Source organism: Halichoerus grypus, chromosome 7 (assembly GCF_964656455.1).
Source record: "Halichoerus grypus chromosome 7, mHalGry1.hap1.1, whole genome shotgun sequence".
Lineage (NCBI taxonomy): Eukaryota > Metazoa > Chordata > Mammalia > Carnivora > Phocidae > Halichoerus > Halichoerus grypus.
This window is the reverse complement of record NC_135718.1, coordinates 78365522-78392717: the sequence shown is the minus strand read 5'-3', so window position 1 is coordinate 78392717 and position 27196 is coordinate 78365522. Positions and strand designations below refer to the sequence as shown.

The 27196-nt window shown below is 47.8% G+C and overlaps 1 protein-coding gene across 10 annotated transcripts in view; it reads right to left on the bottom strand.

Moving 5' to 3' along the window:
- The window catches only part of SGMS1 (sphingomyelin synthase 1), a 270354-nt gene that overhangs the window by 161784 nt on the left and 81374 nt on the right, over positions 1 to 27196 (bottom strand). For 6 of the 10 annotated variants that reach the window (XM_078077801.1, XM_036123426.2, XM_036123427.2 and 3 more), the window contains one exon: positions 20466 to 20603. The exons of 3 other annotated variants lie outside the window; for them this stretch is intronic. The gene's annotated coding sequence lies outside the window, so the exon portion shown is untranslated. Of the gene's footprint in view, positions 1 to 6509; positions 6529 to 20465; positions 20604 to 27196 lie in introns of those variants that run through there. One more of the 10 variants, XM_078077804.1, reaches the window with a different exon arrangement.

The window sequence follows — 27196 nt, the reverse complement described above, 5'->3', positions numbered from 1 at the left end:
CATGCCCATCATCGTAGCTTGAGGTTCTGGGATCTCTCCACAGTCTCACCCACATTTACATTTTCTGGGTTGGTTGGTTTACAGTAGCCATCCTAATGCAAATGCTTGATTTTTCAAACTTTAAAAACTGGTTAATTGAACTAAATTTTTGTCTCACTTATGCAGTTAAGAATGTTAGCAAACCTGTTTCTCATGAGTATGCTGAGAAGTAATTCTGAGAGATAATTTTCACAGAACAGCTAAGATTTAAAAAACAAACCAAAACCCCCAAAAAACAAAAACAGAAAACTTTGGACACAAAATCACCCTGTATTCCAATCTGAAAGTACCACTTCTGAGACAGGTAAAGTGCCTTTTCTCAACTTCAGTTTACTCATTAATGAAATTGAGCTCATAAATTACTCATCTATGAAACACTCACTTCTAGAAGGTGTCGGGAGAATTACATTACAGAACTGGATTATGCACTTGGCCCAGGCCTCACCAGCACTGAAAGAAGGACAGGTGACGAGGACGAGGGGAATGGTTCGTGACTACCAGAATGCCACCAAAACGTAGATCACAAAAAGATCTCATAGTTAGCATTTTATACCTGCATATCCTTTCCTCCCGTTGATGCAGTAAGCCTGTTCTGTGTAATTCACACATTTTCTCCTCAAGCCTCAAAGCTGTCATTGAAGTGGTGATGAGAACTTGTCACCTATTTTAAATTATATCTAATCTAGTTATAGCAGAAAGGTAGAGAACACTGTGAGACAAGATTGTTTCTCTCTGTTCTCTCAGTTAATAAATTAAAGAGTCAATGTCAGATGGCTCTTTCAAATGTGTGGCTTTGACTAAATCAAGTCCTGTATTAAAGAAACAAGCCTATCTGGGGATCTTTTATTTTGCACCTTTATCTGGCATCTCTTATAAATTCACAGAACTTGAGGGGAAGACAGAAATCATTTAACGCAAACCCCCACCAAATAAGTGCTGTTAGTTCTGTTCCTATGAATTTACTAATAACTCACAGTTAAATATAAAATATTTGGGAACCTGAGGCTGATATATGTGTACTTCACCTTTAAGCAAATCAAATAAATAGAAATGGATTTAAAAATAAAAGTTTAACTGAAAGGGTGCTAATTCACCATGGAAAACACTTCTAGACCCTTATGTGTATGTGTGCACCGGGCATTTTTCTAAGCACTTTATGGTTATTAACACTTTTAATCTCATAGGGATTCTGATTCAGATCCCATTAATATTACAATGCATTTAAATTACTCCTTAAAATTTTGACGCATAGAGAAATGTTCATGTAAGATAACACTCCAAAACTGTAATCATGATGCTGGCTTTGGGTTTCTGCACCGTCGCCAGCTTTCCATCTTTGTAAGCTCATGTTAACCTCTTTCTCCCATGAACCCAAAGAAGTGGGAAACACAGAGATGCCCTGATAATGGCATTAGTTTGGGTTTAGCCAGAAACTGTTTCAACCACTGTTGCGTTAAAATGCTTTAAATCGCTTTCTAATTTCAGTAACTATGGTATATGGGTATGTAACTTTTCATCTTTCACTGTTGGTTCAAGATTTAGCATGGGAAATCAACCTGTTTTTGGAAGAACTCCTTGACCAATCCTAAGACAGCCCGCGGTGACACTGACCAGTTATTTCAGAGCATATCCTTTGTGCGTCCAGTGTTTCCTCGGGATCCCATTCCAATGCCACGTTCTTGGCTGGGGTATGACCTAACATCATCACATCCAGGGCCACGTGATACCCACCGGCCCTCACTGGTGATGTTAACTTTGACCCCCTGTTTAAGCTGTTGTCCAGTTTCCACACTGAACTGATACTAATTTTCCCTCTCTAAATCAATTACTAAATTAGTGGGGAGAACAATGACATACTTTAATCTCAGAAACTGACCTCTGCAGTTGATTGGTTAATCAATATTTGCTGAGCACCTGTTACTTGCCAGGCATTCTGGCGATACTGGAGATGGCAGTGGGGAAACCGACATCCCTGTTCTTGAGGACGGACGAAAGGCAGGCAGTGGGCAAGCAAATAAATAAAGATACACTTTGTGCCCTGGTGACCAGTGCTTCCAGGGGAATGAAGCAGAGACAGGCTCAGGGAGGGCTGGGAACTCCAGTCCTCTAGCCAGCACAGTGTAGAAGAGGTCTTCCCCCAGCAGAAACTGGGCCTCGTCACTTCCTACTTAGAGCACAAAGAGTAAGTCAAGCCTTCTCTGCAGACAGCCAGAATCTGCACAGAGTAACCCAGCCTTGCCAGAGTCATCTCTTGTCTTCCTCTCTTGTGACTTGTGCTCTGGTAAGAACACCTATACTTACCCAAACGTGCCTGGCCTCGGCCCCCATTCCTGCACCAAGGGAAGCCCCTCTTCCTTGTCCATCACAGCACCTCCCAGGATGGGCCTTCAATGCTGAGGAAGGGACCCAGGGAAGGAATCTTGCCTACAATTCTACGATTCCTTTTTTTTTTTTCCTGGTTTTTATTTATTTGTGAGAGAGAGAAAGAGACAGCATGAGGAGAGGCGCAGAGGGAGGAGCAGACTCCCTGCTGAGCAAGGAGCCCGATGCGAGACTCAATCCCAGGACCCTGGGATCATGACCTGAGCCATAGGCAGACACTTAACCAACTGAGCCACCCAGGTGCCCCTAAACCTTACTTTAAAAAAGTAAGACACTTCCTACTTACTGAATTCCCCAATCTACAAAGATAAAAATACATCAACAGAGGTAATAGGGAAGGGAAGAGTAGAATAAAATCCAATAGGTCTCATCTCTTCTGTAAATCCAATCTGCTTTGCTTTTCTTTTTAAGGTTTTATTTATTTCTTAGAGAGAGAAAACAGGAGCAGGGCAAGGGGCAGAGAGAGAGTGAGAAGCAGACTCCCCACTGAACAGGGAGCCCGATGTGGGGCTCGATCCCAGGACCCCGAGATCATGACGTGAGCCGAAGGCAGACGCTTAACCAACTGAGCCACCCAGGCGCCCCTACAAATTCTACCATTCTAACACAAATGAAAACAGGGTCCTAAATTATCTGAAAATTAAGTGGCAACTACTGACAAGTACATGTTTTATACATCATTTTTAGACAAAATTGTGTATTATATACAAAGGTACTTTGTTACATTGTTTTAATTATCCTAAGCAGAGCACTTAATGAAACATGTTTGAGTTTTCCCTCTTCTCTGGGTTAATTAAGGAAATTAATTTGCAGAGATAATTCTATGATTCACACACAGACAGAGAAAAATTAGCAGGCATTTCTTGAGCTAAAACAGCTTGTAAATAAACATCATGAATATGTGGACACCCACAAGCAAGCAGAGCCTAATTCCACCCACACAGATGGACTGAGTCATGCTTCAGTGCAATTCAACAAGTCGTCTCTAAAACCTGGTAAGGTGCTCTGTCCTGTGTTTGGTGCCACACAAGTTTCCAAAGGAGGCTGAAATAGGAACCCCACTTTCAAAGACGTCAGACAATGTGGTGAGATATTCAAAAGCATGGCATCATTAAAACCTTAAACAAAAAAATCTTAGAACTAATTTCTTAGATGATTAGACGTAATTACATAAACGCTTACGATTTTAAGTATGGGTACTTAATGAAATTAGAGTTGCACATCTGGCTTCATTGTCCATTTTTGTTGTACGTGTGTTTGCTTGGGGAAGAGAGGAATTGGGTTTTGGGGTTTTCTTAAATTTGTTCCTTTGGGCAGAGGGCTTGCTTTGTGGACAGAGACCGTGTCTTTATTTCCGAGAACTGTACGTGCAACATAGAGATGTCTAACGCGCTTCACAGGACCTCCATCTGCAGCTATGACTGAACAGAACCACTCACCTGTCATCAGCTCTCCTGCCTATAACACATGACTGAATTTCCACCTCCGGCTTTTCCCCACACCAAGATGATTTACAAATAAGGAAAGCAAGAGAAAGCCAGACCAGCAAGAAAAGCCGGGAAGGAAAGCTGTGCTAGGCCTAGGCTCACCCCGTAATCCCCAAGAGGGTTAGGGGAGAGTCCCCACTGAGGACCTGCTTCCTGCTATCCGCCCATGAGAGACAAGCAAGCCAACATCGCACACGGACCCACCTCCGGCCCTTTCTAACTGGAAGGCTTCGTCCTTCAGGCTTGTCCACAGACCAACAAATACCTGCCCACATTTCACATTTTCCTGACGAGTTGTTTTTAAATTCACTAAAATTTTAGCATTCTGCTACTTGATACTGTGCAGAGCCAAAACTTTGTCACCTGAGAACATGAGGGCAGGGGAAAAAAGGAAGAAATACTTGTCTTTCAATCTCCAGATCCTTCACTTTCAATGTATTTAGGCAGATGCCCTCAAGAACTCACAAACTTTTTCTAAGGAAGTAAAAATGTGCAAATTTATAAATATACATCAACTTTGCGATCTTAACAAAAGCTCCAAAAAGTGGGTTGATCTGTCACAGGTGTGAAAATGAACTTAGCATCCAAATAAGATTCTCAGCACAAATCAATTTCTCCCAAGATAATTCAAATGGATACAGCTGAGTCCAACCTGAAATAAGGTGAAGTAAAAGATCAGCATGAAACCAAGGCCCATACAAACAATGGCTGCCGGAGAAATTCTTCAACTCTTCCTAAAATCCTGTGAGAGAACTACCACCCGAGCCCCAGCTGGGTGGGGAGTGCCACCTTACTGAAAAATGAGAGTCCTATACTCCTCCCAGAGGTCTGCAGAAGGCTCAGCCCTCTGAGTAAAAGTCTCAGATGCTCATCTGCCTTTGTCACTGAGAGGGAAATGATTTAGCTACTGCCTGGGCAGAGAGGGGAAATGAACTTGCGGGCTTGTGTGAGAACAACAAAATGCTGTTTTTCCAAAACAGTTGATTAAGAACATGCTGTCCTAAGTGCAGTCAAGTGAAACGTTCCTTCCTGGTTTCCAGCCGTCAGAGGAGGAAAAGCACAAAGCTGCTGGCCTGGCCGCTGACGAACAAAGCCTGGGGGTCACCTCCATGTGCATTTACTGTTCCATAGTCACTGTCATCCTGACAGCCCAGAGTGACTGAGGCCGCAGAGACTCAGGAGGACAGACAGCTGTCAGGATATACTGACTCTGTTGCTCTATGTATTTAACATGGCAAGTTATTAAGATCATACAGGTTTTACAAAGAGAAAGAACGAAGGCCAAGAAAGCTGAGTAAGTTACACCAACACCACAACTACACATCCTCTCATGTTCCTGGGAACCCAGAAACATGTTCTATCTGCTCTGATTAAGGAAGATTCTGAATGAGATGGCCTATATGAACAGTGACCGTATTTCCTGTCTAAAAATTGGGACACAATCTGACAAGCATAAACACGTATCTGGAATCCACCAGGCAGAATTTTGCAACCAAGAACGGGCTCACAAAATCCCAGTGTGTCACCACCCTGCCCACCTAGCAAGATTCCCAGGCCCCTCCTCTGGAGATCTGATTCAGCAAGCCTGGGTGGTGCCTGAGAATCTCTACTTTTAACAAGCACCCCGAGGAGATTCTTATGCTCAGGCAAATTTGGGGAACACTGGATTGGACCAATGATACACCATAACACTTAGCTCTCTTTAAGACCATTCCACCTTTAAATTCCACTTAGCAAAAGAGCATCAATTATGTTAGCTTATAAATGGTAACAATAATGAGTATTTGTCTTCTCCCAACCGCTCAAATCATAATACAATTTTGGTGGTGCCCATTTTAGAGAAATGGGTTACGTGACTTGTTCAGGGTTACACAACCAGTGGATGAAGGGGGGCAGGGGGGTGTTCATGCTCCGACAGCTACACTCTCAGAACCATTCCATACACTGCCTCCTCTTTCACAGCATAGATCCTGCTCCTGTCTCACAAGGAATAGCAGTTGATTGATTCCCAAAAAGTCGTAACGATTTAGGAAAACATTTCTGAGCTCTCAGTCCTTTCAAACTGCTAGCTATGTAGCGACCCAGAGATCCACCGATAATCTCTCTAACAGAAGGTTTTTATCCTGTGCTCCTCTCAGATTTCTCTTTCAGGGAGTTTTGATCCTAGCCTCCACACCTTTCCCCAGGAAGTATAAAGGAGGCATCAAAGGCCAATGGACCCTCCAAGAAAAACTAGCAATTAGCTTAGAGGAAGTGTAAGGTGCTGTAATTTAGCCCCCAAATCTGAACAATATATCAGACTGAGAGCTAGGTGCCTACAAATCACTAGTATAGAACCAAAAATACGTGATATTCCAACATTTTCGTGGTTGCTTTCTTTGATCACGTCTAACCTAACACTGAATTAAAAAAAAAAGTTTCTCCTCATCCTGCTTTAAAAAAAAGTCTTGACATATCAAATGAGCAGTAGAGTATCAAAATATCACCCCCCCACCACCCACCTATTTCTGGCCTGAGGTTAATTACAAGTCAATCAAGTTTGAAAAGGATACAAAAACCAGAAGCCAAATCAAAGTCACGATTCCTTCCACAAGTACTTACGGACGGCCTTCTATGTGCCAGGCACTGTCCTCGATGCTGTGGACACAACCGGAATAACACAGATTAAAAACCCCTGCCCTCAAGAAGCTCACATCCCGCTAGAGGATGTAAGTACTGTAAGCAAAGAACCAACAAGCTGTTGGTCAGCCCTCACTGGCCAGCAAGCAAGACCGAGCAGGGGCAGGACAGATGTGGCCGCTGTGGTCCCAACGGGCTTCCCCGTAAGGGGCCCTCCAAGCAGAGCCCCCAGGGAGATGGGGAGCAAAGCCACACGATATCCAAGGGGAGCATGTCCCCAAAGGGGAAGGAGAATGTGCAGCAGACACTCCCCCATCCAAACCACAAATGCCCCAATTTTCTCTCTGCCCAGATGGCGCCACCCCTCCCCTGGCAGCTCCGCATCTCCCCATCCAATCAGCTGGTCATGTAGACTGTACCTCCTCCATGTTCATCTCCAGTCCCTCCCTGAGCAACACAAGGCCTTGTCCTCACAAGCCTGGATGACCGCAGAAGCTCTACACCTGTCTCCCCATGTCCTTCAGGTTCCCGGCCCCCATGCCTATTCACTAAGAAGCCAGGGTCATTTTTTAAAATTAAGGCACGTGTAACCGTATCACGGCCTTCTCTAAACAGCTCCATGCTTCCCACGGCTCTCTGGAATGAAATCTGGACCCTCCTTCATGTCCAGACCCTGCAGGCACAGGCCAGCCCTGCCCGCCTCTCTGATCATTCCTGCCGCACCCCCCGCCCTTCCCAGAGCTCACTAGCCTTCCTTCAGCTTCTCTAACGTGCCTAGCTCCTTTCTGCCCCAGGGCCTTTGCTGGTGTCCCTTCAGCCTGGGGAGACCTTCCCCACCTCCCCAGCATCCCTCCCTGTCATCCCTGCAGTTCACAGTCGCTGCCAGGTGGCTTTCCTGACCCGCATCCCTGCAGATCGTACAGTACACACCTCCGATGCCCCGTTTCTGCGACTCAAGATCTGCCCCGCCCCAGGAAGCTCCCAACCATTTCCATGGCAAGAACCACCTCGGCTGAACTCACTCTGGCATCTCCAGTGCCTCAAAAACAGCAGAGTTCAAAAACTACTTGGGAAGAGACTTCGCCTTCGCCTTAGCTCCCCTGTGCTCTCTGTCCAGGAGAACGCACTGTTGCATTTTCCCACTGTGTCATCTATGCCTCGCGCCCTCCGGTCCTAGTAACAGGCCGTGGTGAAATAACGAGGTCCCAAGTGGGTCTGCTCTCAGTTTCACTGCATGTGACAGGGTCAGCCTGTCACGGGAAGCCCAGCAAGCAGAAGTGTCCACTCCTGGAGCCTCACAGCCCAGGACAGACAGTCCTCCAGGAGCCAGTGAAAAGGAGCTGGAGGAACAGCAGGCCCTGGGGGGACAGGACGTCCTGCCAGTACACAGTTATCAGACTTTTAAAAAATCAGAGCTAGGGGAGCCACTCACTCCAGCAGGACATAAAACACCTGCACACAGCCCGCGGTTCCCACGTGAGTGGCAGCCTCCATCCGCCAGCTGGACACCAACCAGGCCAAGTGTGTTGCTCGCACGTGTGCCCGCTTACCCCAACTGCACCCCTGCAAGAGCCACATGACCCGACCCCCCTCGGACCAGCAGGGAAGACGAGGACGTCACGGGCTCAGGCTCGCAGAGCTCTTAACTGCTGTGACCCACGAACCAGAAGCAGCCCTGTCAGACTCCAAAATCTCGGCAAAGCACGGTGATAGGCGCGCGGTGTCCCCATACCGCAAGGGGCTTTACCAAGTGCAGGCTCCGCTGCTCGAGCCCAAGGCCCCAGCTGACGGGCCCAGAGAACGGCCGTGACCTGCACGAGGTCACAGAGCCGAAGGCTCCATCCCTGTCCCTCCGTCAGGACCTCCCCTCGCAGGAGGTCCCTGAGACCCTCAGCATACACACCCCACGTCTAGCTGACCTAAGGAACCCTGTAACATTATGAAGACCCTACAGAAGCTTCTAGAGAGGAGCCAAAGCAAAACAGAAGGACCTTATCCCTCTCCTTTCTTGCAGCTGCCCCTGGGTTGAGCCTACACAGGCAGCCCCTACCCTGCACGCCCATGCAGCCCTGCTGAGCCCGAAGCCTGGGGACACCAAGGCCCTGGGCCCCGGCCAGCCGTGCTCGAGGGGGAACCAGCCAGGGCCCTGACGCTTCCTGTCCAGAACACTGCTCCCTCGGGAGTGGCAATCAACACAATTTTGCTCGCACGATCCCTTCTGTACAAGAGAGGGGAGGAAGGCCTGAGCCGGGGGGGGTCACCTGTACCCAAATCAGTTTACTGTGGCATCCAACCGCCTCTCACTCTTCCCCAAATTAGCTGGCTCACGGCCACCAGCCACCACAGGGCCTGCCAGGCCAGACCACGCTGGCAGTGATGTGTGCTTAGGGCTCTCTTGGAGCAACGGGCCTAAATGGTCTCATGCCATCCTCAGGGGCTTTGACCCCAATACACTAAGTGCCCAAGTGGCACCTCCCAGGAGAACTTCTGTTCTGACCAGGGGCTCCAGACCGCGGCTCAGAGGGAGACTGGATGGGGCCAGCTGAAGCCCCACGACAGATCCCATCAGGGATGTCCCCCCACCCCCACCCCGGCACAAGCCCCCAGCCCAGCCACTCAGCCAAGAGCCCCTGGCCACCTCGGGCTTCGGACCACACAGGGTGCCGTGGGCAATGCTCTACCTAAAACCATAACCATGGGGCGCCTGGCTGGCTCAGTCGGTGGAGCATGCGGCTCTTGATCTCCGTGTCATGAGCTGGAGCTCCATGCTGGGTGTAGAGATGACTTAAATAAATAAAGTTTAAGGGAAAAAAAAAAAACAGAGTTGCTCATCCGGTGAGTTTTTAAGTAAAAATCACATAAGAATGTCCATAAGAGCCCCTCAAACATTTAAAGAGCGTAACAATCTAGGAGAATTAAAAGACCCATCATTCTGCTGCCCACACTTGAGGACCGAGATGTAGGGTACAGAAGGGGCCCCCAGCGTCCTTGACACGGATGGTGTCCCCAGCGTTGGCAGGTCGGTTGCGGTCTGCGGACTGAGCCTCGACGGCTCACTTCCCTCCTCAACAAACGGGTCAACAACAGCTCGCCCGTGTCACAGTGAGACAGCAAATGAGAAAGAGGAAGTCAGTCCACTAGCACGTGAACGGCACAAAATAAACCGTAAGTGAATGCTTGCTTCCTTCCCTAACGCGCTTGAAGAACTCCCTCTCTTCATCAATATTCCTCTGCCCTTTGATTAATCCCTCATAGTCCTCTTTCAACATTAACAACCCACGGACACTTTTATTCCAGCAATTCAGTCTATCTTTCCTACGGACATGTGTGGAAAAATATGTCAGGATATACGTCCGATGACGGTCACTCCAGCATTGGTTGTGACCTTCAAAAAAAAAAAAAAGTAATACCAGCTAACTAGAATACTCTTGTCGAGCTTTAAAGGTGGGTGCTAATAAAAGGAATGAAGTTTAAGGTATACAACTTGACATACTGATCAAATGGATAAAAATAAATTTTGTATACTAGCTTTGGTGTCCAAATAGTATACCAGCAGGGAGGGAAAAAAAAGAAGGGTGGGAGGAGATAGGGGGCAAAGTAATGCCCCCATGTTCACATCCTAACCCCGCCCCCCGGGATTGTAAATATATTAGCTCACACGGCAAAAGGGGCTTTGCAGATGGGATCAATTGAGGATACTAAGGTGGCATGAGTATCCAGGATTCTCCAGTGGGCCCTATCTAATCATATGGGTCCTTAAAATCAGAGACGCTGTCCTGGGTTTGATGACAGAGGAGTGGTCACAGACACAATGGAGGAAGAGGCCACAAACCAAAGAAAAGTGGCAGAAGCGGGCAAGACCTGAAGCCTCTGACAGGTTGATTTTAACCCAGTGTGAGACCCACATCGGGCTCCTGATCCACAGAAGCATAAGATAATCCATGTGTGCTTCACAACATAAATGTTATGGTAGTTAAGGATGACAGCAAGAGAAACAGATGCGGAGGAAAAAAGGCGGTAAATGACATAATTTTATATCTTTTTGGACACTCTGAATATTTACTATAAATGCAATGCTTTTATTTTAACTCTTAGGTAGGCACGGAGGGAAGGAAGAAATTCTTTGCCCAGTGTTCAGGTTATGACTCCCTGACCGCAAGAGCTTTCATATTTCTCAATGAAGTTGGAGAAAAAAATTAATAAAAAAAAAATAATAAAAGGCTTCCCCACAGCACTCAGCTCCTTTTGCCTGAACGGCCCCGGCTTTCTTTCCTGCACCAGACCAAATCCTACCTACACAACAAGGCCCACCTCAAGCGGTCACCCCTCGGGTCTGGGCCTCCTCCCCCGGGCTCTCCGCCGTGGCGGGATTTACGGGGCTGTGCGGGGCCTGGCGGAGCCTGGGGGATGGGGAGCTCCCGGACCAGGGCCTGCACCAACCAACCGCTCCCTCCTAACAGGAGGATGATTAGTAAGGGCTTGCCTGACAGAAATGATTACTGGATTGCACTAATGCCAAATCAATATAGGAAGCACCAGTTTCAAATTAACGAGGAGTCTTCTGCTGGGAAAAACCTGTTGTCATCCGATAGGCATTACCCACCTGTCTGCTTCGCCAGCAGGCCCTGGACCTGTCACTCCCTGAAATCACAGCCAAGCGTTCACTGTGTAAATCTTTCAAAATCAGCTTTTGACTTTGATTTACAAAGGCTGTTGATTATCAAGAGACACTGCTTCACAGCTCCAGATCTTCTAATTTCCCGTCTGAATCTTCCAGTTCTGGCTGCCAACTCTTGGGAGTTATATTTAAATTAGACTACGGGCAGTCGCACTGAGATCAGCCCTCCCTCCTCCCACCACACTGAACCTAACGGGACATTTTGTAATCCGTGGGGGGTGGGGAGATCACAGCACAGTTACGGCTGAGATGGAAAACAATGCAAAACCTCATCTGCTCTATTAATGACACTTTTTTTTAAAGATTTTATTTATTTATTTATTTATTTGCGAGAGAGAGAGAGAGAGAGAGAGAGAGAGAGAGCACACAAGCAGGGGGAGCAAGCAGACTCCTTGCTGAGTGGGGAGCCCTCGCTGATGTGGGGCTCGATCCCAGGACCCTGAGAGCATGACCTGAGCCGAAGGCAGACGCTTAACGACTGAGCCACCCAGGCCCCCTATTAGTGACACTTTTAGCATCGAAGGAGCCCGGAGAAGAGACAGAGTGACACCTGATTAAATGTTCACACAGTGACGCGTGCCTCCAACTGTCTCCGCTAACGCTCCAGCAGAAGCTGTTTTAACCTCCGGGTCTAACAAATACTAGAGCACCCACCTCTGTGGGAATGGCTCGAGTCCAGAGTCCCCAAGAGGCTACACTGCGGCATCCCGATGAGCCGCCCTGTACAACGGAGGACCCAGTGCATCCCATCCAATCACAGACAAGCGGCAGACACGGCCATCCTCGTGGGTGTTAAACCAAAGCTCGTCGTTAATTATTTATTTTTGTTGCTGGCGCTGTTTTCGTCTTAAAGTTAGATCTACTCGGGCGTAATTTATGCAGGAACCCATCTTTTTCAGGGCACAGCTCTCTGACTTTTGTCCAAACCAGAGTCATGTAATCAGCTCCACCGTCAAGATACAGAACATTTCATTCATTCCAAAGAGCTCCCTATGCCCTCTGTAAGTCCATCCTCCCTGCCCGCTCACGACCACTCATCTGTCTTCTGACCTTGTCCTCCAGCCTTGTCCAGAACGTCATGAGACGTGGGATCACACAGCATGGACCCTGGAGAGGCACACAGGATGTACCTTTTTGAGTTTGGCTTCTTTCCCAAAACATATAATGCACATGAGACTCATTCCAATAACTGTGTGTCCCTGTCACTGCTGAGTTAGCATTCCGTTGACAGACGTCCCAGCTCACGCGCCCACCACTAGCTGAAGGAGGATTGAGTGTTTCCCAGTTTGGGGCAGTCGTGAATGAAGCCGTTAGAAACGCTGAGGAGCTGGGGAGACACATTAAGACCCTGCTCTTGGCCCTGAACTAGTCGGGCCTCCTACACATAGAATGCATTCACGTTTACTAATTACGGTAGGCACTCCCACGTCAAAACACTATTTCTTTTGCAATCTTAATTGTATTACAATTATTTGAAAGTATCAGAAAATTATTCCAGCCCATACTTTCAAAACCACTAGCTGTTGGAATAAATCACTACACGGCTTGTAACCACAGCCTTCTCTTAGCTAGCACTGTGATTTTTGCCGCCCGTCGGCAGACCGGGGACCGGTGGTCATGACCGTAAGCCCCCTGAAGAGAAGAGGGGAGGGCACAGCAGCCAGACACACTCTCCCCTTCTGGAAGACCCAGCGAATCTCAGGGATAGCTGGTGTGGCGTGGAGAACCACCAGGTAATCATGCCCGAAATATATTCAAAAACTAACGGGTCACCCTTCTACTGGTTTCATTTACAATTTCTCTATCGTGCCCAATCACGGGTAACCAATGCTATCATGACGATGCTGGGTGCTGAAGACCCTGAGCTGTGCGATGCAAGTTGCTAAGGACCGGCAGGTCTCCGGTCCCACAAGTTCAAGTTACACCGAAGTGCTTTCAGTCTCTCTGTTTTCACTACGGATTCCACTGAAAAACAGCGAAGCAAAGAAAATTGCTCTTCTCAGCTCCAGCTCAGAAAGCTCACCAGACACCGGTGTGGGCCTCTGGCCCCCAAAGCACCCACCCCGGTGGGGCTCCCCAACAAGGGCACCTTCCCCCGACATGTGCTCTAGGCTCTAAAGTTACCATCTATGCCGCTTCTGCACTGCCCTCCATCCCACGCCAAAACTCCCCTTCCCGGCCAGTTCATCTGGCAAATGGACAATCCAAGGCGTGAAAGACACAAGGTTGCTCCCACCCCAGGGGTTTGGGATTATAGTTCAAGACCACACATTAAGATGTAAAAGTATCTCCCAAGCTCTCACTAGCCCAAAACGTATTACAATAATTGACTTAAAGATGAGGACAGCGCTAAGAATGCATTAAACACAGTCATCAATTAGTGAGATCGATACTGAGCCTTATATTAAGCTCAAAATTAAGCCACTTAAGCCCCAACCATTTTAACTGTATTTGTACGCATCTTTTAAAAATATAAGCTTGGGGGCACACATATTCCTAACTGCTCTTTCACATCAGAAACTGGAACTGGGTTATTCCTCGGCCACGGAACACTGCCAGGGATCAGTAGGAACTGTTTACAGAATGACCCAGAGGAAATGTCACGCCCCCGTATTTTCAAACCCACGAAGAATAACTATGAATCAAAGCTAGTCTGAATCTCATTTCAATTCCACATTTCCTCCTACCCAAGGAAAGGAAGTTCAAAAGACCCAAACAAGATATCAAAAAGCTGCCTGTGAGCACCAAACAAAAGATGTCTTAGATAATTTATCTACAAATGCTAAAAATGCAATTCACTGCAATTATGCTCTGCCTACGGACCACTGTGCCCTGTCATAGGTATTTCTAAAGGATGCAGTTGAAGCGAAATGCCCATCTTTCCTGGCAAGAACAGAAACCAACATTTTGGTGATTATCTACCTACTATGTGCATCGAACTCCGATATAATAAGAATTTGAGGCTCCTAAATATCCCTTAGTGTCCATTCTCCCTTTCTTTCTTAATAACAGAACCCCCACTTTTGTAACTGGCGCCTAACATAAGGACCATAGCTCCCAGTGTCTTCTGCAGCTAGGTGTGGCCATGGGGCGACATTCTAGCCTGGAAGTTCCCAAAGTGGGTCTGGGGACCCCTGGGAGACCCCACACCCCTTTTAGGTAATCCATGGGGCCAAAACTATTTTAATAATAACACTAAGATACGATTTGCCTCTTTAATGCTCACTCTCTCGTGAGCATACGGGGGAGTTTTTAGAGGCTACGTGGCATCTGATACCACAACAGACTGAAGGCAGAAGTGGTGTGAGCATCCAGCTGTCTCCTATTAAGGCAGAATTAAAGAGATTTATAAAATGTAAAGCAGTGCTAGTCTTCTCACTACTAGTTAGAAAATCTTATTTTCCCCAAAAAAGTAATTTATGCCAACCTATAATGGTTCATTATTTTTAAATGAATTATCTTTTTAAATTTAAATTTAATTCAATGGCAGCTTAAAATATTTTAAATTTAAATATAACTTAATTAAATGATGGCTTAAAAAAACACAAATTATTTTATAGTTCTGGAGGTCAGAAGACTAAGAACGAGTCTTATGGGGCCAGCATGAAGGTGTTGGTAGAACTGAGCTCCCCCCTGGCCTTTCCCAGAGGACGCCTGGGCTCCTTGGCTCATGAGCCCCTCCCTTCCAGCAACGGCAAGACTTCAATCTCTGCTTCCATCCTCCTGACTCCCTCCTGCCTCCCCTTATAGGGACCCTGGTGATTACCTGGTTACACCAGATCATTCAGGATCCTCTCCCCATCTCAAGATCCTTAACTTAAGCACATCTGCAATCTCTCTTGCCATGTAATAAGGTAACATATTCACAGGTTCTGGGCATTAGGATGGGGACATCTTTGGGGGCCATTTTTCTGCCTACGGTAAAATGCGAGATACAATGCACATAAGCGAAGCTCTTTGGGGCCCTCAATTGTATTTAAGAGTATAAAGGGTTTCTTAAGAGCAAAACATTTGAGAACTACTGTTCCGGCACATGAACAGATTAAGGTAGTTATTAGGTGGGAAAATAAAACCCGGAAAAAGCTAAGTCATCAACCAAAGTCATAACGACCGTGAACAGAACTTCAGCTTGAACTCAGGTTGTCTGGCTACCGATGAACCTAGTATGACTCCCTCTAGGCCATGCTGTCAACCCCCGTACACCCCGACTGAGAAAAAGACAAATAAAAGTCATTCTGTGGGCATTTCTGTGGGCATCAAATAAAGGGTATGACAACAAGCATTTGGATGTGAATTTGCTGAGTGGGAGGGAGGTCAAGTTAGAGAAGAAGGTGCCAAAAATAAGCCTGCTTTTCAAAACCTTATTTAGAAATAGACAAGTTCATTACCTCATGTGGGAAAGGAGGAAAATGTTATGAATGGCCAAGTGTCCCGTGCTGAGTCAGAGGAGAAGCCAACCATTCATGGTCTAGACAAGCCCAGTTAGGGCCAAGGTCATGAGACACGGGGCATGGGGCACGACGTGCCGCAAAGCACTGCTCGGGGTCACACGACGGGGCCTGGTGAGCAGACTCGTCCTGACAAGACTGTCAAACCCAGTTCTTCACACCCTCCCTGAGAAGGACGTGAGAGCCCGCGTTCCTGGGCTGTCTCTCTGCATCGCTCTGATAGGACCAGAGTCCAGACTTCGCAGCAAGAAACTGCATTCGGGTGACTGTGTTAAAATCATGCTAATGATCCAAATCTCAGCCTCCCAAGGACACATGTTCACCGTGAAAGAGGAGAATGGGTAAGTCCAAAGGGCCAGCGGCCGCTCTACCCAGTCACTGCCCGGGCCCAGGAACAAGGGACAGAACAGGGATTCAATCCCTCTCCGCGCGCTCAGGCAGCGTGCGCTCCTGCACGGTGGCTCCTCGGGAAGCACCGGCCACCCCTGGCAGCTCCTCAGCTCTTCTGCATCTCCTGCCCCGCTCCCCGGGAGAAGTTTCTGGAGTGCTCAGCTAACCACACCACTTGGAAAGCGAAAACCTTCCCTAGCGCCTGAACTGACAGCCAACAAGAACCCAAAACATGAGGACACAGACTACGTAACTGCTGTCCACGGGAGGAAAAGCCACAGAATCATCTGATGCTTCTGGTTTCCAAGGAAAAGCACAGAGCCACTCCTTCAGAGTATTTCTAGCCACGGAGCGCAGCGTTTCCCGAGAATGTTTCCAGTGCCTGCCTTTTTATGATTACACTGGTGTTACAAAAATCCTCCCTGCAACCTACAGAGCATGAAGATGTTCCGGAGCAGACACGCCTCCCACAGCACTCCCATGCCAAAGCTGTAACCCACACACACCTGTCAGAGTGCGGCGGCCCACAGGTGATGATTCTGCTGCAGAATGAATTAAAAAACTATGAAATCAGCAATTTTGAAACAAAACCTGTTTTCATGTGCTGATGCCCAAGGCAACTTGACGTTTTACAGATCAAAGACATGCTGTTTTCTGTGCCGATTAAGGGGATGTGCAATGTAAGGACAGGGGGGTTTGGGGAGACAATGCCTCTTCTAATTCACAACGGTAAACACCTGTTTTCTGCACTCCGCGTGAGGGAGAAAGGCATCCACAGGCAGAGATCCACAACTAAATCTTTTATACCCAGGATTCTGGATAAAAAGAAAAATGACACTCTAACAGTAAACACGGAGAAGCAAAAGAAAGGAGCAGTGAATAAGAACTCTGTGCTTATGAGTTATTCCAAAAGTAGAGATTTGAATTTCCAAAGAAGGGAATGTTAGTAAATTAACCAGAATTAGTGCATTAGTAGATTAACTAGGAAAAAAACCAAACAACCCAACACAGGCAAAAGTTTAAGGCCATAGTATGTGATGTGAGTGTCGATATGGTTTAGCGAGCTCTCAAGGAGATCGCTACCGTGCTGGCCTGTAGCCATGGGTAAAACAAAGTAATGTACCGGTAAAGTTCTAAGAGTTGAAGAAAATTGATAAAGGGCACATACAGAAAACTGACTGTGAAGTATTGCTTGGGTACTACTAATTTAGTAATTACGGTGGACTAGGTATTTGAAGGGCCCATCTGCTATGCTGGAATTAGGTTCTGAATAAATTAATTTTGGGAATACTTTCTAGGACACTGGCTAGCTCCAGCTAGAGAAACAAACACCAGGAAGACACGGCAGGGACAGCGCACTGAAATCTGAGCAAAGAAGAGAGCGGCAGTTGCTGTGGAGGCCAGGTGAATACCAGCAATGGGATGGGGCATCCAGACCCTCCGCTTTCTGCAGGCAGGGAAAAGCCAACCAGAGACCAGGATTCCCAAAGGAAACGAACATGGTCCTGACTCTGTAGCACCCCCCGGCTCCGAGGACAAACACACACAAATTTCAACAAAACCTCAGGATTCTGCCATATGATTATCAAACAAATATGAGCACACAATCAAAGCTCACCATGGACACTAGGTAACAAGCCACAAACACAGATTTACTGGCATTATCCGATACAGAATATGGAACACTCTCTTTGGTGTTGCTTACAGATATGAAAGATGGAGGTGGAAAAAAAATGAGCAAGCAAAAAAAGACACCACTAAATATATTCAGCAGATTGGAAGCAGAAATTGAGCTTTTCAAGATGAAGAAATAGGGGGCCTCAGTGGCTCAGGTGGTTAAGCATCTGCCTTCGGCTCAGGTCATAATTCCAGGGTCCTGGGATCGAGCCCATCATCAGGCTCCCTGCTCAGTGGGTAGCCTGCTTCTCCCTCTCACTCTGCTCATGCTCTCTCTCTCTCAAATAAATTAAATACTTTTAAAAAATATTAAGAAATATAATCATTGAAATTAAAAACTCAAAGGATGTGTTAAATAAAAAATTCAACACCACTGAAGAGAAAAGTACTGAACTGGAAGCTAAATCTTAAGAAATTACCTAAAATCAAACAGAAAAAAAGGACAGGGAAGGAAGTACCAATTACAAATTAAAAGACACAGAGAAGAAAAAGAGAAGCTCTAACATCTACTTATCAAAACCAGAAGGAGCAAATAAGAGTGAGGGGAGAGAGACAGCATTCAGAGCATTAATAGCTGGGAAATTTTCAGAGCCAATGAATGGTATGAATCTACAGATACACGACACACAGCAAATACAAACAGTATAAAAACCAGAAAGCTGCACACAGACACAGGGCAGGGAGACTGCAGGGCCCCGATGACAAGTAAGTGATCTCAAAATAAGCTAAGCCATTTACCAAAGAATGACGATGAAAGACCTACTGTGGTTTCCCAAGAGCAACAACGAAAGCCGTAGGACGATGAGCAGTATGTTCACGATGCTGCCAGACAGTGGCTGTCAGCTAAGAACTGGGACAGCAACATGAACACATGTTCACATAAACCAAAGTCGAGAGAAGCTACCACCCAGTGATTCTGAGGGAAGACAATTCTGAAGGAGGCACCTCTCACCAGGGGAAAGGTACAGGATGGAAGAAGGGAAGAGACGCAAGACATGGTGGACATATGAAATTAAACATAGCATCTCTAACGGGTAACCATAGTCTGACGTGTCCGGCAAAACACAGAACTGAAACACAGAAAGGAAGGCATGAGAACAGAAGGAGACACTGTTCACTAGGTGTCCTACAAGTTTCATACTATTCTGAGAGGGGAGAGCAACACCTTAACTACGGATGGACTTCAAAACTGTGAAGCATGCACAGCGTACTTTCAGGGTAATCACAGAAGGACAGAAACGGAATGCATTCCAAACCCTCAGAGAAAAGAACACTGAATGAGAACACAAATCAACAAAAATTCAATCAATCAATCAAAACAAACAAAAAAAAGATTAGCAATGAAAATGAACCAAACACATATAGTTAAGGGAGTATTAGACAGTATTTCAAAAAACAAAACCAAAAAAAAAAAACAGAAATGAAGAAAAGCGCCATTAGCCATACAATAAAAGACTGAAAATTTTGTCTACATTAAAATCACAAACTCTGTTCTCCAAAGTATACTAAAAAGAAAAATGCTCAACCTCACTATTAATCAGGAAAATGCAAACTAAGACCAAGTGATATACTATCTTATACCCATTAGACTGGCAACAAAATACCCAATTTTGGAAGGAAGTGGAGCAACAGATAAAATGTGACAGATTTTTTTAGAAGATTTTATTTATTTATTTTTGCGAGAGAGAGAACACAAGCCGGGGGGGAGGGGGGCAGTGCAGAGGGAGAAGCAGGCTCCCCGCTGAGCAGGGAGCCCGATGTGGAGCTCGATCCCAGGACCCCGGCCTCATGACCTGAGCTGAAGGCAGATGCTTCACCGACTGAGCCCCCCAGGTTCACATGCAACAAGTGAATGTGAACAACACAACTGAGTAAATGTAACCTGCAGAATGCTATGTGCAATATACCCTTCTTATCCAGCCTGAAAACAAGCAACATGAAGCACTCTCCTGTTTGCATATGTACACAGAAATGGGAATTGTGTTTCAGGATGCCAAGCAACCAGCACCAGGAAGAGCGCAGTCCCATGCAGGGGATTTTCACTCTTGGTCAAGACTGTTTCTCAACACAAGCAATGGTGTGCTGGTCTGGTTCTGGAGCAAACCCTTCACGTCATGGCAGGCCGGCAAGCCCAATGACACAGCCCCAGGCCATCCAAGTGCAGAGCAGAGCACACGCTGGGTAGCCACAATCTTCCCAGATAGAGAGCCTCCATCACAACCAATTCCAGAAAACAGGAAAAGTCCTGGCCCCAAATGGCACCCTAGGCCCCCCGCCCCTGGAAGCTTACCTCATAATTTCTTCTACAAGCAATTACATGACGATGTATAGTTTTGGTTAAAGGTGAAAAATGGTGTAGACTCAGGAGAGATTTTCCTGAATCCTGAATCCAGATGGCCCTTTTTACTTTTAAACGTCCTGATTTATTACGTGATTTGAGAGCTCACAACACCCTTTCCATCATCTTCAGCGACCCTGGCAGATGCTACTCCTTGGGCCCTTCGTTTCCCACATGTCTACACCCTGGCCCGTGTTGCCTTCCCAGTCCAATCCTGTCTCCTTCCTTCCCCAAACCAGACTTGGCCTTCCCTGGGCTGATGTTGAGCTGGGGCCCCTCGAAGGCCTGGAGGGCCCCTCCATGCAGCAGAGCCTCACGTACAATCACAGAACAAAGCAGGAGTGACTCTGGGGAACTTCAGATCCATGACGTGTCTGCAAACGGATAAAAGGTAGAGTCTGACTTACGTGTCTTTCATACGCTCTCTGCTGCGGGGGGTATAGCTCAGGGGTAGAGCATTTGACTGCATACGCTCTCTGCTATGCTCCTACTTCACTGCTCTCGAAATTCAGAAGATCTATAGCTCTTCGGTCACTGGAGCTTGCCTGGAATAATAAGGGCAGGAAATGAGAAAGGAGGCAACTAGAAGGAACCAAAGGGCCCACTGGGGAAGGAAACTCTCTTGTGCCATCATTCTTGACATTTAAAAGGGAAAAGGGCCACCAGAAGTAAAGAAAATCTCCACCAACCTCCAGTCAAAGCCATTTTTCGTCGTTAACCAAAACTATTAATAGTAATTTTTTTAAAAGATTTTATTTATCTGACAGAGAGAGACACAGCAAGAGAGGGAACACAAGCAGGGGGAGTGGGAGAGGGAGAAGCAGGCTTCTCACAGAGCAGAGAGCCCAATGCTGGGCTCGATCCCAGGACCCTGGGATCATGACCTGAGCCGAAGGCAGACGCTTAACAACTGAGCCACCCAGGCGCCCCAATTAATAGTAATTTAATGCTTTCAGAAGAAATCTTCATTACTTACAAAGACCTTTCACACACACTTTTTTAAAATTTGAGCCATAGACTTTAAGAATAGGCAAGTATCATTTTAAATGCAGCAGCTGACGTTCCCTCATAGAGGAACGAGAACCACCTCGACCATTCCAACCCTCTTCCATGACACCAAATCGTAATAGGAGGGTTTCAACCTGAAAAGCAGTATTATTATTTCTCCTTGCACTGCATATACTTTCTCAGCCAACAGACACAGAAATGGCTTTGCCTGTTGAGTGACAGAGTGACGGTCATAGGATTAAATGTTTATTTACCACAGGAAACTCAGGAGGTAGAACATGCACACCAGAATAGTTAAGAAATGCACGTATCTTGTCCACACACCCTCCTTTTCTCTTTAAGTCATAGTTATAACAGCTGGGCTGCTTCTTTTCTTTTTAACTTTTTATTTGGAAATAAGTTCGAGCTTACAAAAAAGTCACGGAACAGTAACAGTACAAAGAACGCCAAGCACGCCTCACTCAGATGCCCCTACCACCACCCAGCAGCCATGGACCTGACCACTCACTCGCTGCAGACTCGCTACGGACACACACAGCGTCGATTCTGGGCAGGGGAAGGTACGTTCCAGACGTCATGGTGCTTTACCTCTAAACACTTCAGAATGGGGATATCCCCATATGGCGGTAAACCCAGTACTTTACCGCCATCTTCAATTAACCCCACGATGCGCTTCATGGAGCCTCTTTCCCCCAATTCAGGATCCAGTCCAGCGGCAGGCGTATAGCATTTGGCTGCATTATTCCGAAACACACAGCTTGCTTTGGTCTTTCATGGCCTTTGCAGTTCAGATTAGCGTCCCCCATCTCTTTTGTATTAATAAAGCATTTCTGTTTTGACTTGTCTGACGTTTCCTCATGATTCAATTCAGCCAGAAACCACTGAGGTGATGCGTTCTTCTCCAGGGATCTCATCTGAAGGTGCGGGAGGCCCACCTGCCCCTCCTTGGCCGCCCAGGCCAAGTGCTGTCCAATTTCTCTGGTAAAAAATTATTTTTTCTCTTGAAGCTAATACGTCACCAGGGAGGAGATACTGTAAGACCATGAAAAGACCTTGCCCCTCATCAAAATGCCCCCTAGGTCTCATGTCCATCGCTGACCTGTGCGGCCACAGCCGCTCCGACACCCTCCACGTTACCCTTCGTTACTCGGCACTGTATTGTTTGCTCACCTCTTTGTCCATTTGTAGCCACACAGGAAGTTCTAGTTTTTCAATAATTGATCATGTTTATCCTGCCGCGTATGATTTATCTCTGTGCTACACCGTCTTGGTGCTCAACCTACCTCAGATCTAGCCGGCGGGCACCCCCTTGAACCCACCTCCTTTATCTGTGCAACGCGCCCCCGCCACCATTGTCTTATTTTCCTAACTTTTCTTTCCTTCCTTTCTGGCATTAAAAGAGCTGGGCTCCTGTTGTGCTTGCCCTGTCTCTGCCCTGCACGCAGTCACTCCTCCAAAGTCCTGGCTCCCGGTGGGGAGGAGGGCGTAGGCACTGGCTGCTTCCCCCGTCTGCGGTTCGGCTCATGGATCAGCCACATTTCCTGCTTCTTCGCCATCGTAAGGTGGGCAGTTAGAGGGGGTTCCGTTTGATCCAGAGGGCAGCTGAGTCATCGGCAGACCGGCTCAATCCTGGGAGGCTTGGTGGAGACGGGGGTGTTTGAGCCGTGCCCTCCCGGGCTCTACCCCCACGGGAGGGCCAGCCCAGCACCCGCGGCTCGCCTTTCCCTCTCCATGGTTTCAACATTCAGGGATGCTTCAGGAACACGGGCTGCTCTACCGGAAGGGGGAAGAATCAAGACACTGAGCATACAGTGAAGGCTCTTTATTTAAACATTTCAAAGAACCCCTCCTGCTAACGACGTTTCTTAGAAGTGCATGTGTTTACTTGCACTGCAACACGGTGGCGGGAGAGATGTTTTTTAGCCGTCTGGCAGACTCTGAACAAAATGCCAGGGAAATGGCTCTATTCCTTCCGGGAGGCTGACCGTCACTTCAGATGCCAGTTGGCTGTCACTCGGACATGAATTGACACTTACTTCCACAACCCTTCCTCCAGGGGCATACCAAACCACTCCAGGCTGCCAAAGAAAGAAAACGTAGTTGCTACTCTTTGTTCTTTTTGTTTATGTGCATGTGCTTAGGGGTGGAGAGAAGAGTCCTCTCAAGAGAAATCACCTCCTAGTGCATTTACATTCCGCCTCCTAACCACTGATGAGAAAATAATGAGAAAAACAGTCAAAAAAGGGGTGCCTGGGTGGCTCAGTCGGTTAAGCGGCTGCCTTCGGGTCAGGTCATGATCTCAGGGTCCTGGGGTCGAGTCCTGCATGGGGCTCCCAGCTCAGCAGGGAGTCTGCTTCTTCCTCTCCCTCTGCCCGACCCCTGCTTGTATGCACTCTCTCTCTCAAATAAATAAATAAAATTTTCAAAACAAAATAGTCAAAAGAAAAAAAGAAACAACTCTGCAACCCCCGACACAAAGTTAATCAAAAGGTAATTGTCAGACAAGAGCGGTATTTTCATCACATACAGGAGAAGAGAGGAAAATGGCGAACAGGCCCTTCCCCGCCCAAGCCAGGAGCTCTGGGCCAACAGCACACACACGCGCACAACACCCTCTTCCTACTTCTTGGGCAGACTTTCTCCTTATTAGAAATCCACATGCAGCCCGCCTAATCCAATTTCTCAAAAGGAACATGCCCGCCAAAGCTTGGCGAGTCCAACCCGGCTGCCTCGGGCTCTACCTCGAGCCGCCGAGAACTTGCAGGCAAGCCCTGTTACACATGTCCACACACTGTGTACCTGTCCTCTTGCCCTCGTGCTCTCCAGACAGACCTGTCCCATCAGGACTCTCAGATCTTAATTCTGCCTCCCCGAGTCAGCAGGTGCCCAGCACCCTGATCAACCTAACCGTCTGCCCCCCACTTCCCGGAAGCCTCCACGATCTGCCCCCAGCCCAGCTTTGCACACATGTCCCAACGCTGTCCGCCTGTCACAGTGAACACCCTGCGGCCATCGCCCTTCACGAGACACCCTGCCCTCCCTTTCTTCTCTTGACTAACTCACGGAGGCTTGACGACCTTGGGGAATTTTTCGTGATCCCCATTCAAAGCTGGGTGAGTGCCCCAAACTTCCTACTCTCACAGCACCTGTGCTCACTTTTAAATAAACAGCCAACATTTGCTGAGCGCTGACGATGTGCGAAGCTACAGGCACCTACCACGCGTCACGTCACTGCGGGCCCACACTAGGTCCGCAAGGGGGAGGTGGGGACTGGTGCTCTTCCCAGGGACAAACAAATGGCGTGCCGGTTCAAAGATTAAAAGGACCTCTCAGAGGGTAGAATCTGGAGTTCTGTAGAATGAAGTCAAGCCCCTTCTCAAGAAGTTCTTACACTGTGTAACCAACAGGCTCCCCCACTAGGGTAACACGTCAGCTCCGACACATGGTGCAAGTGAGGATCAGTGAAGAGGCAGACACCCACCCACTGGACTCCGTCGGGGCCCCCACGTCGCTGAGCCAATGCCCAGCTGGCCGCAGGCTCTGGACCTGAGCTGAGGGAGGAGCAGGGGCAGGAAAGCCGAGGACAGCTGCCTGGCAAAGGCCCCGCGGACAGTGTCGTGAAGAGTGCGGCAGGGAGGAGGAGTATTTCAGGACAGCTCATCACTCGCCCAGGTTCCCTTCTTCACGCTGCAGACCCTGACTATGTCATCATAAATATCGGCCAGGCTCAAAGCGATCTAAGGGCTCTACCCTCCCGGGGGAAAATGTTTCTTAAAAAAGGGAAAGGATCAAAAGGAGAAGTTGTAGAGTGCCCTGAAACCTAACTCAAAGTGTGAAAGTCACAGGGCACATTTAACCTGGGGAAGAGGAAGCAAGGATGGGGCCATGGTGGGACATCACGTTAAGCACCACCCGGCCAAGAGCAATGGACAGCATTTTTCCATTCCTGCCAAAGACAGAGCACAGCAAACAGTTCTAACCTACAGTATGAGAATTTGGCTTCAATATGAAGATTTTCCCCAAAGCAAGAATTTTTAACTAAGGAATATGGCGTCTGTGTCCCATGACATGACCACACTTCAATTACCAGCATGCAGAGCTCCCATATCGGTGCTCAGATAGCACTGGGATCCATGATTCCGCCTCACGGAAGCTGCGATCGTACAGACAACACAGTGTTCGTGGAGTGCTTTACTGTAAGCTGGAAGTCACCCGGGGGACCTGGGGAGCAAGCCCAGCTCGGCTGTAGGACTCACACCCTGCTTCCCTGGTTCAAAGTCCAATATCTTCACTACAGGCATTAGATTAAAGTGCACGAAAACTTACTATCTGTAAAATGGGACAATACCTGCCTCGTGAGGCTCCTGGAAGGATTCCGTAAGTTAATCCTCCGATATCCAGCCTGTGCTTATCACAAAGCAAGCACTCTGCTTCTACTGAAGCCGAGATAGCCTATTTCGATGAGTCCAATTTAACCTCAGGATGAAAAAGAACAGGTCATGTGTTCAACCGCTCAGCCCACCCAGATCCATCCCCCTCCCTCAACAGACTTCCACAGGGTGCCCGTCACACGGGGAGCGCTGGGTGAAGACAGGAGTGACGCAGTCCACAGCGGTGTGCGGAGCACCCACCATGCCATAATTAGCCACAAACACGGTGTGCCAGGCACCTTTCTAAGCACCATGCGTGTGTGCGTGTGTACTCTCAATCCTCATAATGACCCTTTAAGGTAAGTACTATTTATTATTCCATTTACAGATGAGAAACTGAGGCACAGAGAGGACAAGTCACTTGCTCTAGGTCACACAGCTCCTAACGGACAGAACTGGGATTTCACCCCACGGCTGTCTGATTTCAACATCCCGTGCTCCTGACTACCGGACACACAGCCGCCCCCGAGACCTGAGCACCAGGAAGCAGAGCGGGGACAGGCCAGGAGAAAGGTCCAGCAGGAAGATAAAGCGCAGTGCTGCGGATGGTCTGTGCTGTCCTTACACCTAACAGAAAGCACACACCCTTTAAGGAGAGAACGAGGTGTTCAAGTCCAGACTGAACGCCATGCACAGAACCCTGGTGTGCACGCGCTGAAGGGAGGCGGGGGGCTAGGCGCCTGGGCGTAGATCACTGGTCCTCCCATCAGCAACCCGCCCGACCTCTGTGCTGCACTGCCCTCCTTGTAGGGATTACATGAGATGACTTACGTACAGAGCTTACTTCCCAGACCTACCACTAAAGACTACCCAAGTTAGTCAGTCAATCAGACAATCAATCAAACTGCAGCTGCTGTTTTGCATCAAGACTCAGTCCTCAGCCACACGAGAAAACCCCAGTCAGCAGACAGCACCAGTCTACAGACCAAGAAGCGCGCTATCTATCTGTAGGACCTGAAATACATTGCGGATTCATGAGAATATCAAAAGGCGTGAACTGTTAAAAGGAATTATAAACCCATGTTACAAAATGCTAAGGAAGAAAAGTCTCCCGTTTTAAGAGGTAAGAGTGGCTGTGGTGTGCTGCTCGCCCATTCTGCTCTGAGTCCTGGGACAGGCATTTCACGGAGGTTATTCAAGCTTCAAACCACTCAGAGGCTCCTCAAACGACCCTGATTGTACAGATGAGGATTCTCAGCCGCCAAGGGGTAAAGTGATGGGCTCCACGTCACACCACAGACAAAAACCAGAGACTGTGGCTCAAAACCGACTCACCAGTGAGGGTCAGGGTCAGACGCCGCCACTCTGCAAAGCATTGCCTTGACACCAACAGGAATTTCGTGCAGCAACGCTCAGCACGACGCAGGTCTCATCCCCATGGTGCGTTCAGAGAAGCCCAAGTTACTGAGAGGTCATGACATGTCACCCACTGAAGCGATGTATCCTAGTACAGACTCATTTGGCCATCCAGTGGGAACACGGTCAGAGAGGGCTCATTGACCCTGAAGTGACCGGACAACCGCACCGCGGGTCCCAGAGCTGGGACAACAGTGACGTCAGTGGTACACAAAGCTCGTTTCTGGGGTGAGAGTGGGTACAGAAGCAGAAGGTACATCAGTATGCCCTTGTCTAGTTCTGTTTACAGCAGAGCATCCTTATCACAGACAGCACAACCTATGCTGTCAAGCTTTCTTACTTAC